This window comes from Corvus hawaiiensis, chromosome 13, assembly GCF_020740725.1.
Source record: "Corvus hawaiiensis isolate bCorHaw1 chromosome 13, bCorHaw1.pri.cur, whole genome shotgun sequence".
Lineage (NCBI taxonomy): Eukaryota > Metazoa > Chordata > Aves > Passeriformes > Corvidae > Corvus > Corvus hawaiiensis.
In genome coordinates, this window is record NC_063225.1 from 7,508,872 (window position 1) to 7,522,469 (window position 13,598).

At 42.5% G+C, this 13,598-nt stretch overlaps 1 protein-coding gene across 4 annotated transcripts in view; it reads left to right on the plus strand.

The window, feature by feature from the left end:
- Positions 1-434: 434 nt before the first annotated feature.
- Positions 435-13,598, plus strand: part of MCTP2 (multiple C2 and transmembrane domain containing 2) — a 122,642-nt gene continuing 109,478 nt past the window's right edge. Inside the window, exons 1-2 of one of the 4 annotated variants that reach the window (XM_048317941.1) lie at positions 435-593; positions 2,072-2,150. The gene's annotated coding sequence lies outside the window, so the exon portion shown is untranslated. Of the gene's footprint in view, positions 594-2,071; positions 2,151-3,960; positions 3,981-4,631; positions 4,674-9,031; positions 9,121-13,598 lie in introns of those variants that run through there. The other 3 variants (XM_048317944.1, XM_048317940.1, XM_048317943.1) reach the window with 3 other exon arrangements.

The following is a 13,598-nucleotide window of genomic DNA, read 5'->3' on the forward strand; positions in this document are numbered from 1 at the left end:
ACTTTGCTCGTATCAGCCTTTTTTCTGACAATACTTCTGAGATGCATGAGGATGCATTGATTAATGCTGGTAAATTCCTTGGAGATTCCTGGATACAATCCCTTATTTAAATCCCTGATTACACTTTTGTTCTACAAGTTGTCAGCTGGTCTCAGGAGCCCACAGATCCACTGCTCAGCTCTGCTCTACTCTTGGGATGAATCAGAAGCTGAATTTTCAAATGCTCTAAAAGCTCATTGTTTGCACAAGAAACAGTCCCCAGCATTGCTCCTCAATGGATTGTCAGGAAAACGACTGCATAGATTCTGAATTATAACTTCTGTCACAAAATACAGCCTGTTTAAATGGCTTTTAAAAGCTAATAATGAATCCTGAGTGGTTGAAACAATTGTCTCACATCTTTGTTCTTTCTCACCAGGTACAGCTGATGGAAATGTTGTCAGTGCTGTTCAAATGGTGAAGCTGCACACAAACACAGGCATGGGATTGAACAAGAGAGAAGAGGAAGCTTGAGGCTGTGATGGTTTCATTTCTTTGAAGTTTAAGCTCAGGTTTGCCCATGTGGCATTTCCTCAGTTCAGACAAAAAAAATGGTTAGTGACATTTCAGAGCAGAGAATCCAGCCCTAAAGAATGTATCACGCATTTAAGTGATAAGGTGAATCATAGTGATGTTAAGTGGGATTAAAAATATCTGGTTTTTCAAGGTAACCTGTTGGAGCTGAAAGCGAGTAGTCAAGCCATAACTAATTATCATTATTTATTTATTAATTCCAGACTAGCAATGTGCTTAAGTCTCCTAAAGTCTTGAGTGCATTTATTTGTGCAATTGCACAGAAAGGCTTAAACCTTGCAGTTGGCTTAGTTTGTGTTCTGGGAATGGCTGAACACTCAAAGACCTGGAGAGCAAGCACACCCTTGGTCCTGCTCCAAATTCTGCCTGTAAACCAGGTGCTCAGCTGAAAGGAAAATGAGCTGCAACTTAAGGACTTGTAATTCTGTGTCTTGGGGTCACCAGGTCTCTGGGACCCACTTGTCCAAAAGAAATAAGACATAACTCTTGCAGGAGATTTCACTTTGGGGTTTTGAAAAGTCTTTATCAGTTGCATACCTGAGAGGGGTTGTGTCCCAGGCTCAGAAATATCCCAAGCAATCTGTCAAGCCAAGCGCTGTAAACACATCAGTAAAGCTGGTGGTGAACAGGTGGGTGCAAACAGAACAGCTCAAAATCCTGATAAGGCCATCTTCAAAGCTTCTGGTGGTGCTTCCAGTGAACACCTTCTACTTGTAGGTGAGATAAGAGGAGGAATTACTGACAAGCTTTTAACTTGATTGAGCTCCAAAGACTTGTTACCAGATACATTACCAGTGAGGTCAGGAAAAGGAGTTTTAACCTACATAGCAGGGAAATTTAGGTTAGATATACAGAAGAAATTCTTTCCTGTGAGGGTGATGAGGCCCTGGCACAGGGTGCCCTGAGAATCTGTGACTGCCCCATCCCTGGCAGTGTCCAAGGCCAGTGTTGAAGTGGATGGGGCATTGAGCCACTGGGTCTCGTTAGAGCTGTCCCTGCCCAGGGCATGGGGCTGGAATTAGGTGAGCTTTAAGGTCCCTTTCAGTTCAAACCATTATATGACTGTTTTCTTCTGTGATTTGATCTCCCTGTGCCCCTGTGCTCTCATGTCTCTTCCTCATAATCCTGAAGAAGTGCTGCTGCAAACAGGCTGTGCAGAGGGGTGGGCTGGATATTAAAGCTTCACTTGCTGCCTCTCTGAAAGGTTGAAGCTGAACCTGTAATTAGGAAAGGAGCTAAAGCCATTATTTTCAGCAGCCTCACATGGATCCACATTGGCCAGCTTTTGGTAAAGGCTGATTAGGTCATTTTTTCTTTCAGCAGTCAGAATACAGGGTGAGAAAATGCAGGCAAGGAAGAAAAGTTGCGATTTTTTTTCTTTGCTGAGAAGACAGCTCTTCTTTCCCTTCTGAGAAAATGAGATATTCGCACAAAAGATGAGTAGGATTTGATAACGCCAACTATGGTTCTTAATTATATATTTTCTCTTCCCTCACAGGAATTGATAATGACATCCTTAATAAAATCCAGAAGAAAAACACTTGTGTGCATGAACAGAAAGTGTACAGTGGCTCCTTGTGAGTATGGAAAGCTAACCAGAAATCTTGTTTAGATATACACATTTAAATTTCTCATGCTGAAATGCTTCTGTTTGCTGTATTTTTTACTGAGCCTTTTTTATTTTTTGACAATGTGTTCTACAGGGGGATTTAATTAGTGCTCATCTTTAAGTCATACTTAATGACTTACTGCTATAATAATGCATATCTTGCCTCTCGATGATGTCAGATTACATTGGATATGTTCATAGAATACCCTCACATTGATGTTTTTGTGACATTTACAAAGTTTCACATTTCCCCTTCTCTTCCCCTTAGCCTGCCAGTGATGTAAAGTTCCTATCCCAAGCATCTTCCCAGTACTCTCCTCCCTTTCTTTTCTTGGTTAGCAGTGAAGTAACAAAGAACTTGATATTCAGCATTCTGCAGCCTTATCAGCATCCTTAATACAGTTACATGATGCCTAAGACAAGAAAATTTCTCAAGCTAATGTTTTGCAGAGCCCATATTTGGGTAATCTTGTAACAGTTAATCAATTTATCTCTTTATTGCCACTAAGTCGTGGCAAGCTTTTCTCATTTGGGTGGATATTGGCTATGAGAATTTAATTTCTGTATCTCTTTCTCCTGTTGCATCTAAGGAGCACTGTTTTATTTTGGCAGAGGCACACACAAGCTGCTTCCCTTTGTTACTCCAGAAATCAGCAGCCACCTTTATTAGATTGCCTTTGGGCATGTTTACAGTTTTTTCTCTCTTGGCTGCAGCCCTTGATAAAACATGCACAGAACTCTATTTGATACACATTTTGTGGGATCACACACCTAAGAGAAAAGTATTTTAAAGACTCTTTTGCTTTAGTTCTAAACTTATCTAATTACCTGGAGCTGATATTTTTCTTGGTTTAGATGAAAGGAAGACAAAAACATTAGTGGCATAAGCTTGCCTTCTTCTCTGTTTTCAGCTGAGGTTGTTGATTAGTTTTCTGTTCTCAGCCAACTTCCCCTTAGATTTTTGATTGCATGAGCAGAGTAAAACTGTCCTATTCAGCATTTACACATACTTTGTGAAGGTTTCTGCACTTTAGGAGTTGCTGTATACTTATAACACTGTCTGCAGTAATCAGTGCTGTTGTTGAGCATGTGCTGGAACATCAGGATCTGGCCATTCAAACATGACCTTTAAGTCAGGAGGCAAAATAAAGCATTGCCAGTTTTTTTTCCTGTTCCTCTAAAATTGCTCACGTGTTCAAGCAATAATCTCCCTGATGTCCTGAACTGATGGCTCCTGGTCCTCATTTTGTGGATCCATATGGAACTGTGCATAGGTGTGAATTCTTCATCTCCAGATCTTGTTGAAAGGATTGGAGTAATGGCTTTTATGTATGAATAATCGTTTTTATTTGATTGTTAGTGAACAATTCTTTGCACTGTGACAAACCCTTACCACATGGCCATGACAATTTCTGTTTTGCAATGGCACAGTGTGGTTGCACCACCAAGTTTCACTCAATGGTGAGAGATGGGTGTCACTACGTCAGCTACGCTCGTAGACAAGGTGTAATTTCTGATCAGAATGATATGCATGGAATGTAAATATGTTCCATCACCAAGCTTGTCTTTCCCCATCTCGTTGCTCTGCACCTCCTGTAGTGATACCACACTCAAGGGAAGTTGGACACTGCAGGTGGGAGTGGTGGCTGGGTGAGCTCCCCGGGAAGGCGTTTGACCCGGAGTGCTCCAGAAACAACCTGGCACTGCAGGTGCTTTTGGGAGGTGTTTGCCTTTCCACGCTGTGGCAAACTCATGAAGAAACATGCGTAGGACCATGTTTCGGCTGCAGCCATGCCAGGTAAGCATGTCACCTTACCCAATCCTGCCTCAGTTTCCTTGCCTGGAACGCGGCTGCAGTCCTTGGCTCCCTCGTCAGGCACCTGGAGATGCTGCCAATAAAACGTGTTGGGAGATGCAGCCAAGAACAAGTGTTACGTGGCAGCAGTGCTGCTGTTGATTATATTTCCCTTGGCCTGTCGCCATTCCCATAGCTTCCTTCCTAGCTCCACCCTCACCCAGGGCTCTCCAGGGCAGTGCTGCCAGTCCCCTGCCCTCTTCCACCACCATTCCCGATGTCCCTGGGGTTTTGGGTTTGGTGGGAGTGGGCGGTGGGAGTTCGGTGCTTTGCTCTTGGTGTGGAGTGGGCGGGCAGGATGCAGGTCCGAGAGGGGATGGTGATGCTCCGAGCCATAGGACCCGAGGAGGGACGCTCCAAGGGGATGCCCCAGGAGGATGCCCAGGGGAAGCGGTGCGGAGCGGATGCCGGCGGGGGCGGGTTGCGGGAAGCCCCGGAGGTTCGGGGGCGGGCGGAGCGCGCAGGGAGGCGCCGGCGGCGGCACCGCCCCGGCAGGCGGGAGGGGACGGGGACGGGCGGCGGTGACAGCGGGCACAGGCACACGTGCCCGCCCGGGAGCGGGCGGCGGAGCGAGTCCCCGGCGGCGGGAGGCGATGGGCGGCTGCGGGCGCGGCGCGGCCCCGGCCCGGCCGGCAGGTAAAGGGACCGCGCTCCGTCCTCCCTGCGCGCCGCGGGGAGCTGGACAGGGCAGCCCGGCGCGTTCGGGCCGGGTGCTTGTATAGTTTGGGGTTTTTGTTTTGTTGTTTGTTTGGCTTTTTGGTTTTTTGGGTTTTTTTTTTGAGATCTGGCGGGTTTCTCCCGTTTTCTGCCATCTCAGTTGCTCCCGCTGTTTCGCTGTTCGTGCATCCCCAGGCACCCCACAGAACTAACTTTGCCGTGGGAGGCTCGGGGTTACTTCGCTTTTTGCTGTGTGTCGCTTTAGTGATGCTGCTCCAGGGACTCGCACCTTGTGTGAATAATTCTTTTTGTTGCCGTTGGCGTGAGAAATTCTCTCCTTCCTCAGCCAACTCTCACTGAACCGATGCATCCCCATGTGCACTTGCTGACTGAAATTCAGTTGGTCGGCTGTTGACTTTGACTAAATAAATAAGCCACTTAATAGTAATTAAAAACAATCCCTAAACTAAAAACAAACAACAGAGTGGAACATTCACACAAGTGAATTGACATAGAGAAGTTGCTTTAAGGGTACTTTGAGGGAAAAGCGGTGTGTAAGGCGTAGTTCTTTTTTTCAAAAAGAGCTGTTCATGCGGTTGTAATGAGAAATAGTGTGAATTTTCATTGATATTCGCCTAGCACAACTATGGCAACTGGCAAGGATCCAGTTGGTGCCCGTAGTTTTATGATAGTCAGTTGCGTAAAGCACACTGAAAGCCGAATTACTGCTACATGGCATTAAGAAAATAGAAGTTCTCACCTGGATATCTTACTATTAATTTACTGTGATTAAACTGTAGAATTTGTCATGTATTTTGCAGTAATTCTCAGAAGATGATACTGTTGAGTGAGTCGATTTAGCTGTCAGGATGAATGGGTGTATTTGGGTAATAATCTTACTTGTTTGATTTCTTGCTGCTGTTCAATGCCATCATAAAATAGCTTATCACAAAGCAAATAAACCTGCATGTGCTGTAGCCTGAAGATGGATTCAGTATGTGAAGTTTCACTTTGCTGTACCTGTGGAAAGAAAAAAATCGAATAGTGCAGATAGGAAATTTTCATTTTATTTCTTAAAATTTTTTGCACTTTTTAAAAAATAGGAATGGTAAATTTTGTGCTGTTAAGACAAATTTAACTTTGATTATATTAAAGAAGCTATAGGATAGTTTGTAGATGTGTGGATTTAAGGTGTCAATTATAAACAAGGGCATGAGCAGGGGCATCGCTGTCAGTGACAGGAAGGTGGGTGTCGAAACAGCCCAGGGATTCCTGTAATCATCCCCTCCCGGGACAGTGTATGAGGCTGTAACAGTGCTAGAAGTGTTGCTTATCATGGCATTCAAGGTAATTAGAACCATAACTGGCTCAATTTCACTGCAGGCTTTTTTTCCCCAGTGTCTTTTGCATTTGGTGATATAAGCAGCTGCTTTTGGACTAACTGCACCTCTTATTTGAACAGATGATTGTTAAAAAATGTACCTGCTCAGGCAAAAAAATACTCCTGGGGAGAATATTGATTGCATTTTGGATGTTGAAGTTCATTGGGATTTGGGACTGTCTGTGGTGAAGCTGGAGTCCTGTTGTGTGTGTGGTGGGAGTGGGCTTGGAACAGGGGATAAACCTCACCCCAGAAGCTTCTTGGTTGCTCCCGCTGACATTTCCAGGCAATACTGAGTGTCTTCTTCTGCTCCTTTAGTCTACACTGTGCAGATTTGCCCATCTCATGTTTAATTTCTCATGGATAGCTGAAGGCTGCCATGAGGCCCCCACCAGTGGCTGTCAAATTCAGGCAGGATGTGGGCACTTGTGCTGTCACTTTGTTGTGAGAATTTTGAGTTTTATCTGTTTGTTCACCATCACCTATACCATGAACTAATTTTAATATAGGGGTTTGAATTCCAGTCTCCCAAACTGCAGAGAGTGGGGGGGTCTCACCACCTCCATTTGGCTGGGGTCCCTCTGCCTGGGCATGGGGGAGAGGGAAGCTTTACCTCAGCAGAGGAGAGCAAAGCATGCTAAGTATGCTCTGCATTTCCTCTGTGTTGTTTCCACCCTTGAGTGGAAAATTGCTCCCAATTTCCTCAGATTTGGAGGATTTACATTGGCACTCTTCCCACATTCCCATTTTACTTCCAGTTGTACTTATTAGATAACATGCTTGCATAGAAGATTATTTATAAGAAAAAGAACATTTTTCTTCAATCTATTCCTATTTAACTTAAGCAGTTAAATGTTCCCTGGGTCCAAGGGACCTGTTTCTTAAGGCTTAACTGGTCGTTGCAGGATTGTGAGGATGTTGGAACCATGAGTGCCTTGAACTCTGATTTTAAATTGCATATCAGCATAACAGCTGATCCTGAGTGCACCTCTGTTGCCTAAGCTGTTGGTGCTGTAAAATGAAGTCATAGAACCAGATGGAATATTCATATTCAGGCAATTTATGTGTCTCAATATCAAGGCTTTCTTTGTGTATTCCACTGTGATCCACGTAAGGATTTAGTCCCCATCATCTTGTGTGTGAGGGTTCTAATGAAGACCAAGAATGATAAGAGAAACTGGGCCAAGTGTCCCACGTTAGATTGAATGATTGATCACCTTTTTATATCCCTGGCAATTTCTGCCTTGGAGAAATTAGCTTGGGTGTAGCTACAGGTTTACCAGCATAGCGACAGACTGGGTTGACTACTGCGTGGGCAGATGTATTTGGTCCAATTTAGGGATCAGTAGTAAGGAATCCTCATTGATGGAGACTGTTTCTGTTAGATGTTCTCAATCTTCCCTGGATGTTGGGTATCTTGTGAGCTGCAAGGCACTGTGGATGTGCAGTCTGTCTGTCCTGCCCTGAGTGTGTCACCTCCTAAGGCAAACTTGACTTTTGGCACCCCTGTGGCCACGTGCCTCACTGTGCCAGGGTAAACACTTGCAGGAGTATAATTGTATTTACACTAACTCATCAAAAAGCTCCTCTGGAGTGATATAAAGGAGGGTCTTGCTATAATTTTTTTTTAAATATTTAGGAATTACAAATTTTTCTTAATCAAAAACTTCAGTCCTTTAAAAAGCTACACAGCCAGAGGTAATTTTCAAACCCTTTAAACTATTCTTTCAACTTAGAAATCACTTGGTAAAATATTTGTAAAGACTGTAGAAAATAAGATGTTAATTACCTTTTCTTGAAACACTCCTAGATGGTTTTGAACTTAGGTTGTTTTGCACTACATTATATATTCAGACAAATCAATTATCTTAGGGGAAAAAAAAGCCTGTGGTGTGTGCCAGTTCAGATGTTTGGATGGTGTAACATTAACCAGGTTCCTTGAATGAACCTTTCTTTCAATTAAGAGAGATCATTAGAGAGGAGAATGCAGAAGTGGGAACAATCTTGAGTGATGTGGAGTAAACAGAGAACAATTATTTATAATTTCACATAACTCAAGATGTTAAAGAGGTGAGAATAAATGAGCAGGATTCAAAGATTTTTTTTCCTAAGGTCCTCTTCAATAAAAAAAAAAAAATTCTTCCATAGCTAAATTATGCTTCTGCTTCACACAAGCATAATTTATCAGTGGAACTCATTACTCCAATGTCTTCCTGTTGTTGAAGATATAAATGAACTTTAAAAGTTGTTTGGCGAATTAATAGAGAAAAAGTACACCAGGGCTGTTAATCACAAAGATGCAGATACAATTTCTAGCTAAAGCAGCTCCTAAATCAGAGATTCCTGGAAACCAGGAGATTATTTTGCAGGCAGAATCACGGCATGATTTCCTGATCTTACAGTCTTTCCCTGAGCATCTGTTTTTGGTCAGAGTTAGAGGCAGCTTATTGGGCTAAGTGGATATTTGGAGTGATGTGATCCCCTTGCGTTCTGTGTGTGATGGAAATTTGGATGGGTTTTCCTGGGATCACTGCTGTTTTGTCTGGAATAGTTTCAAGCAGGTGAACATTAGATGCAACTTCAATTTTCACACTTGGGGAAAAAACCTGAAGTAAGTTCCTTAAGTTTTGATTAACTGACTATTCATAAACATAATCTGTAAAGAACACAGATGGAGTTGACCTTTTGCAAGGCTACACTACTGCTGCAAAGCTCCATTGTACAATAATTGGATGGTTGTGGGAAAATCTGGAGCATGTTATAATTTCAGTTTTCATTTCTATTTTCTTAAATGCACACTGCTTTTCTAAGAAGACTCTTTTTGTTGTTTTCTTCACATAAGCAGCCTGCTGACCTTTAGGCATTTTTTTTAACCCTTGCTTCTGATTCTTTTACAGTCTCCTGTCAAACCCTGATGGGGACACATTGTGTGTCTGTGCTTTCCTATTAACTTCAGCTGCTGCTTGTCTGAGGAAAACAGACCCCGGTGCTGGGAGTTTTCAAGACTGCCTTTGGAATTGAAGCTGGGACTTCCAGTTTGATCATGTAGGTGTCCAACCTCCCCTGCCACCAGAGAGGCCCTCCTGTGGGGAGGTTGGATGGACTCTGTGACCACCCTTGGCCTTAAAGGAGAGCCTCTTGGTAGCAATTTCTGGTGGTCTTTAGTTCAAACGAATTAATTTGCTTGCTTGCTCCTGGTGTTTTGGTCAGTGCATGGTGAGAGCCGGAGCACAGTGACCCAGGGGGTGACTTTTCCTCCTGCCGTGGTGGGTGCCTGTTTCATGTGTATTTACACAGATGCTCCTTGACTGGCTTGTTTTCACTTTCCCACAAAAACAACTTGCTAAAATGCAAGCTAAATACTAACGTAGGTTTTGAGAACTTTGTTTGGTTTTGTTGGCCTTTTGGGATGGGGAAAAATAAAGGCTGATCTTATTCATATCCTTCCTTTCTGGGAAGTACTTGTACCCTTGACAATTCTTCCTGTTGCCCACTCCTAAGAACTATAGATGTAGTCTGTGGAGTAAATTTTGCTTTACTGGAAACCTTAGGTTTGGGGCAATTTCATTGTTTTGGGAGTTCTTGGAATTGTATAGCTTTGCTGCCCTAAGATCAGAGATCAGAGCTAATTTAGAAACAAATTTCTGCTTTTGCGTAACGCCATAAATTAAGACACAGAAGCAGCTCTGTTGTCTTTTCAAGATTTATGAGTGTGCACTTTCATTCTCTCCTCCCAGATAGATAAACCCTGCTCTAGAAGTAAGTTTCTAGCCAGGACAGGGTATATAATCTATATTGTCTGATAATCTTTTAATGGGGGTGAATGGAAATGAGGGGGCCATGCTAATTTATTTGAGCAGTCATTTGTCTGTGTTGCCATTGATGTGGAGGTGGTGATGATCAGGAGCTGTTAGCAAGGATGGGGCAGTCTCTCTCTCAGCTCACTTTGTCATGGTTATGAAAGTTCTTTTTTTTTTTTAAAGTCTGACTCATTTGGGTTTAAGTGAGGAGGGATTACAGAGCTCAGTTCTTTGAAATGTTATTGGATGCAGGTTCCCCTTGAAGTAAAATCTTATTGAATCTAATGGTTTTGACAATTTCAAATAAAAATATCCAAATGAATGAACATAACTCATCCCCTTGTCGCTGCTTCCCTGGGTTTCAAGAGGAATGTTTTTTTGCTGTCTTCCCTCATGGGAAACATCTGCAGAACTGAATAGCAGATCATTAATGCTCATTCAATAGCAGGCTTTGTTCCCAGTTTCTTCGACTTGGAAACAATTAACTGGAGAGTTTTGTTTTGTCTTGTTTTTCTTTTTCAATGCAAACATCTAATTCTGGTTATATATTCTAGTGGATTTAGGAAAAGTCCTTCTATTTGGAATTGCTTGTAATTATTTTAGAATAAATGCTCCCTACCCAAATTCAGATAGTGGGAATGGTGCCTTTGTGGTTGTGGTGTGATTTTAATTTATTTTATTATATAAATGGCTGAATATTGTTCAACTCTGTAAAACTATTAGATACAAATCTCATTACAAGCGTTTGTGTTCAGTTCAGGAAGGCTTCTGGTTCCTCACATTCACCAAATGCTTCATAGTAGTATTTAGCAAAAAATCTGTCTGGCCTTTGATAGGAAGCAAATGAAAACTGAAGAAGACACAGCATTCACCTACTTGGGTGCAAAAATTGTTTAAACCAGAAAACCTCCAGATCTGTTTAGCTGACTCTGAGTAATTTGTATTCCAAGACACTTGCCAGATTGGTGACTCCTATACATATCTGCTAGACAGGGGAACTGGCATGTGAATACTCTTAAATCCATTAAAAAAACATTACTACATCTTTAAAGGGTTTATTGACACCTGTTGAAAAGTTCTGGTTTTGAGCTTTATTTGATTTTAATCCATGGGCCAAACCAGGAAATTTGTATAATTAGGGCAGCTGAATTAAAATACCTTTTAGTCAGTATTCACCAGAACTAAACATCCATGATTAATAAACTCAGTGTTTTGTTGGTTAATTAAGGGCTAAGTAGTCATAATTTATGCGCTTAGCATTTACTTTGAGAATATGTGAATGGGGCACGATAATGACAAGTGGTCAGCTTGATCTGTTCTAAACTATCCTGCCTGGAGCTATGTATGCATGAAAGGAGGATTAAAACAAAAAAAACCAAAAACCCACTGTGGTAGCAGTGTACAAAGAAGCAGCCAGTGTGGTTGGGCAGCGTGAGCAAGAGCTGTAAATATGCTTAAGGGAAGGTATTTAAAGTTTAGCGATCTACCTCACCCTGCCTATGGCTAATTCGCCCCAGATGAGTCAGGGGCAAATAGTTTTTTAAGGACTGCATAATGTGCCTGCAGGTTTTCACTGAGCAGGTTTGTCGTGTAGAATCATAGAAAAATTGAAAGTGAATTTTAAGTTGTTTCATCAGGTGTCATCCTAGCTCAGCAACACCAGTATTCCTGTTTTGTGGAGCTTTTCTGATTGGATCATTTCCAGGAACCAGAATTAACAAACCAGGCTTCGCTATAGTTGAGGTTCTCTGAATTTCTGCAGGTAAAATTCTGAGCACGTCACTTATTATTCACTCCAGCATAACATTCCTATATTTTAATTTTCGACCCTTTTATTCAAGCTTAAAATAGCTACTGGAATCATAGTTTGTGGTTTTCTTGATGATGATGGTGCCGGTATTTAGGGATTTCAGCTTTAGCAAACCAAACCCCCAGTGGTACGGCTTTGGAAGTGCCAAAGTGTAATTGCCAATGCACATGAGTTAAATTTACCAACTTCACCTGATCTTCTCACTGGGAAAATAGTGCTGTAACAGAACCTGGAGACAAGGTGCAGATTTCTAGTGCCAGGAGGCTGAAAACTCAGATGGTGAATGGAAAGAGAAACCTCAAAGCTGGCTCCTTCCTGTGAAAAATGACTGGCATTTAGAGATGTGTGCTGGCATGTGTTCCGTCTTTACAGTTGGAAGAAAAAGGAAGTTTAAAGGAGTTAAAGGAGTCTTTGAGTTGGTGCTGCTGTTTGTGTGCGGAACACTTTGCTGTCATGACTTCAGGGGAGCCATGTGACTGGCTTTAGTTGTATGCTTTGGCTTCTTCATATTTAAAGTACTGAATTATTGTCCAGGGTGAGACCCTCAAACACTTGACTTTGCCAAGAGATTCCTCAGGGCTTTCTCTGTCACACAGCTCCAGATATTTAAGTGCTGTTATTTTCTACAGGGAGACTTGTGGCTCTTGCAGAAAAGCAGGGCTATTACTGGTGCAATTCCCTCATTCAGTGCTGGGCTGCAACACACCAACTTCTTTTCTCTCTTCTTTTCTTCAGCCGCCTGCCTTTGAGAATTAAAAGACTGCAGAAACATTGGTTCACTTTACCTACAGATCCACCCAAGCTATGTGGAGATGTTAAATGTGAGAGGACATTTAATCATGAAGGTCAATACAGATTCAAATTAATCTCAACTCTCCCATGTGCCCAGCTCTTATGGTGAGCTCTGAGCCTGGCTTCTGCCATATTGCTGTTGGGAAGAGGAACATGCTGTAGTAAGGAGGAAAAAAAAGGCAAACCAGCAGGTTTTTGTCCTGCTCAAGTTGTCATCAGGCCATTTTTATGAATCAAAAGTGTTCTGTTTGGGATATTTTGGTAAATTGTTAAATAAAGAATCACACAGAGCTTTTAATAGATCTTTCTTCTATAGTCACTGAATTTTGATAAGAAGTATGACAGTAATAGTAGTTATTTAGGGAGCAATGCTGGCACATGGACAAGTAATTTGCATATAGTCACAAGCTTCTTTTATTGAAATATATGATTTAACTGCTAGTAAAAGGCATGGGTTGATTTGGCCTCCAGTGGAAATGAGTCTCTGATTTCCTTCCTAGGTTTGTTTTCTCTGAGAGCTGTGGAAAGGGAGGATCTATTTCTGTACACCTCTTGTTATAAAAATAAACCTTTTGTTGTGCAGGAGGTGAGCAGGGGCTTGAAGGAGAGAGTGAGAGGAAGGAGGCTGCAGGGCTGAATTCCCAACAGAGTTCCTCTGATGAGGACCAGCTCCTTCAATGTGTGTACCTGTCTCTGTCCTGGTTTTGTGTTGTCCCTCATGTGAACCCTGATAAACCTCAGTGATTTTAGAGCTCTTTTTACCTCATTCTTACTCTTCTTGTACCTACACCTCTCCTTCCTCTTGCTGCTCATCAGCTTTCCCTCTCCCCCTGCTCCTCGAGGTACCCTGCTCCAGGGTACCATTCCCAGGGATCTTCTGATGTGATTGGGAACAATGAGGCAAATTATAAACCAGATACAGTCAATGGTGATATCCCAATTGCTGGTGCAGCACACAGCACAGTGCCTTCCAAGAGCAGGATCTGTCCCTCCAGGATCTTTCTGGGAGTCTGGTTTGAGGTGCAATCATCACTGCAGGAAGCAGATCTTTGTGCATAGGCGTCCCTGGAGAGTTCTGATGCTCAGCAGGTGTTGTTTGCAGTCTAAAGATCATATTTGAT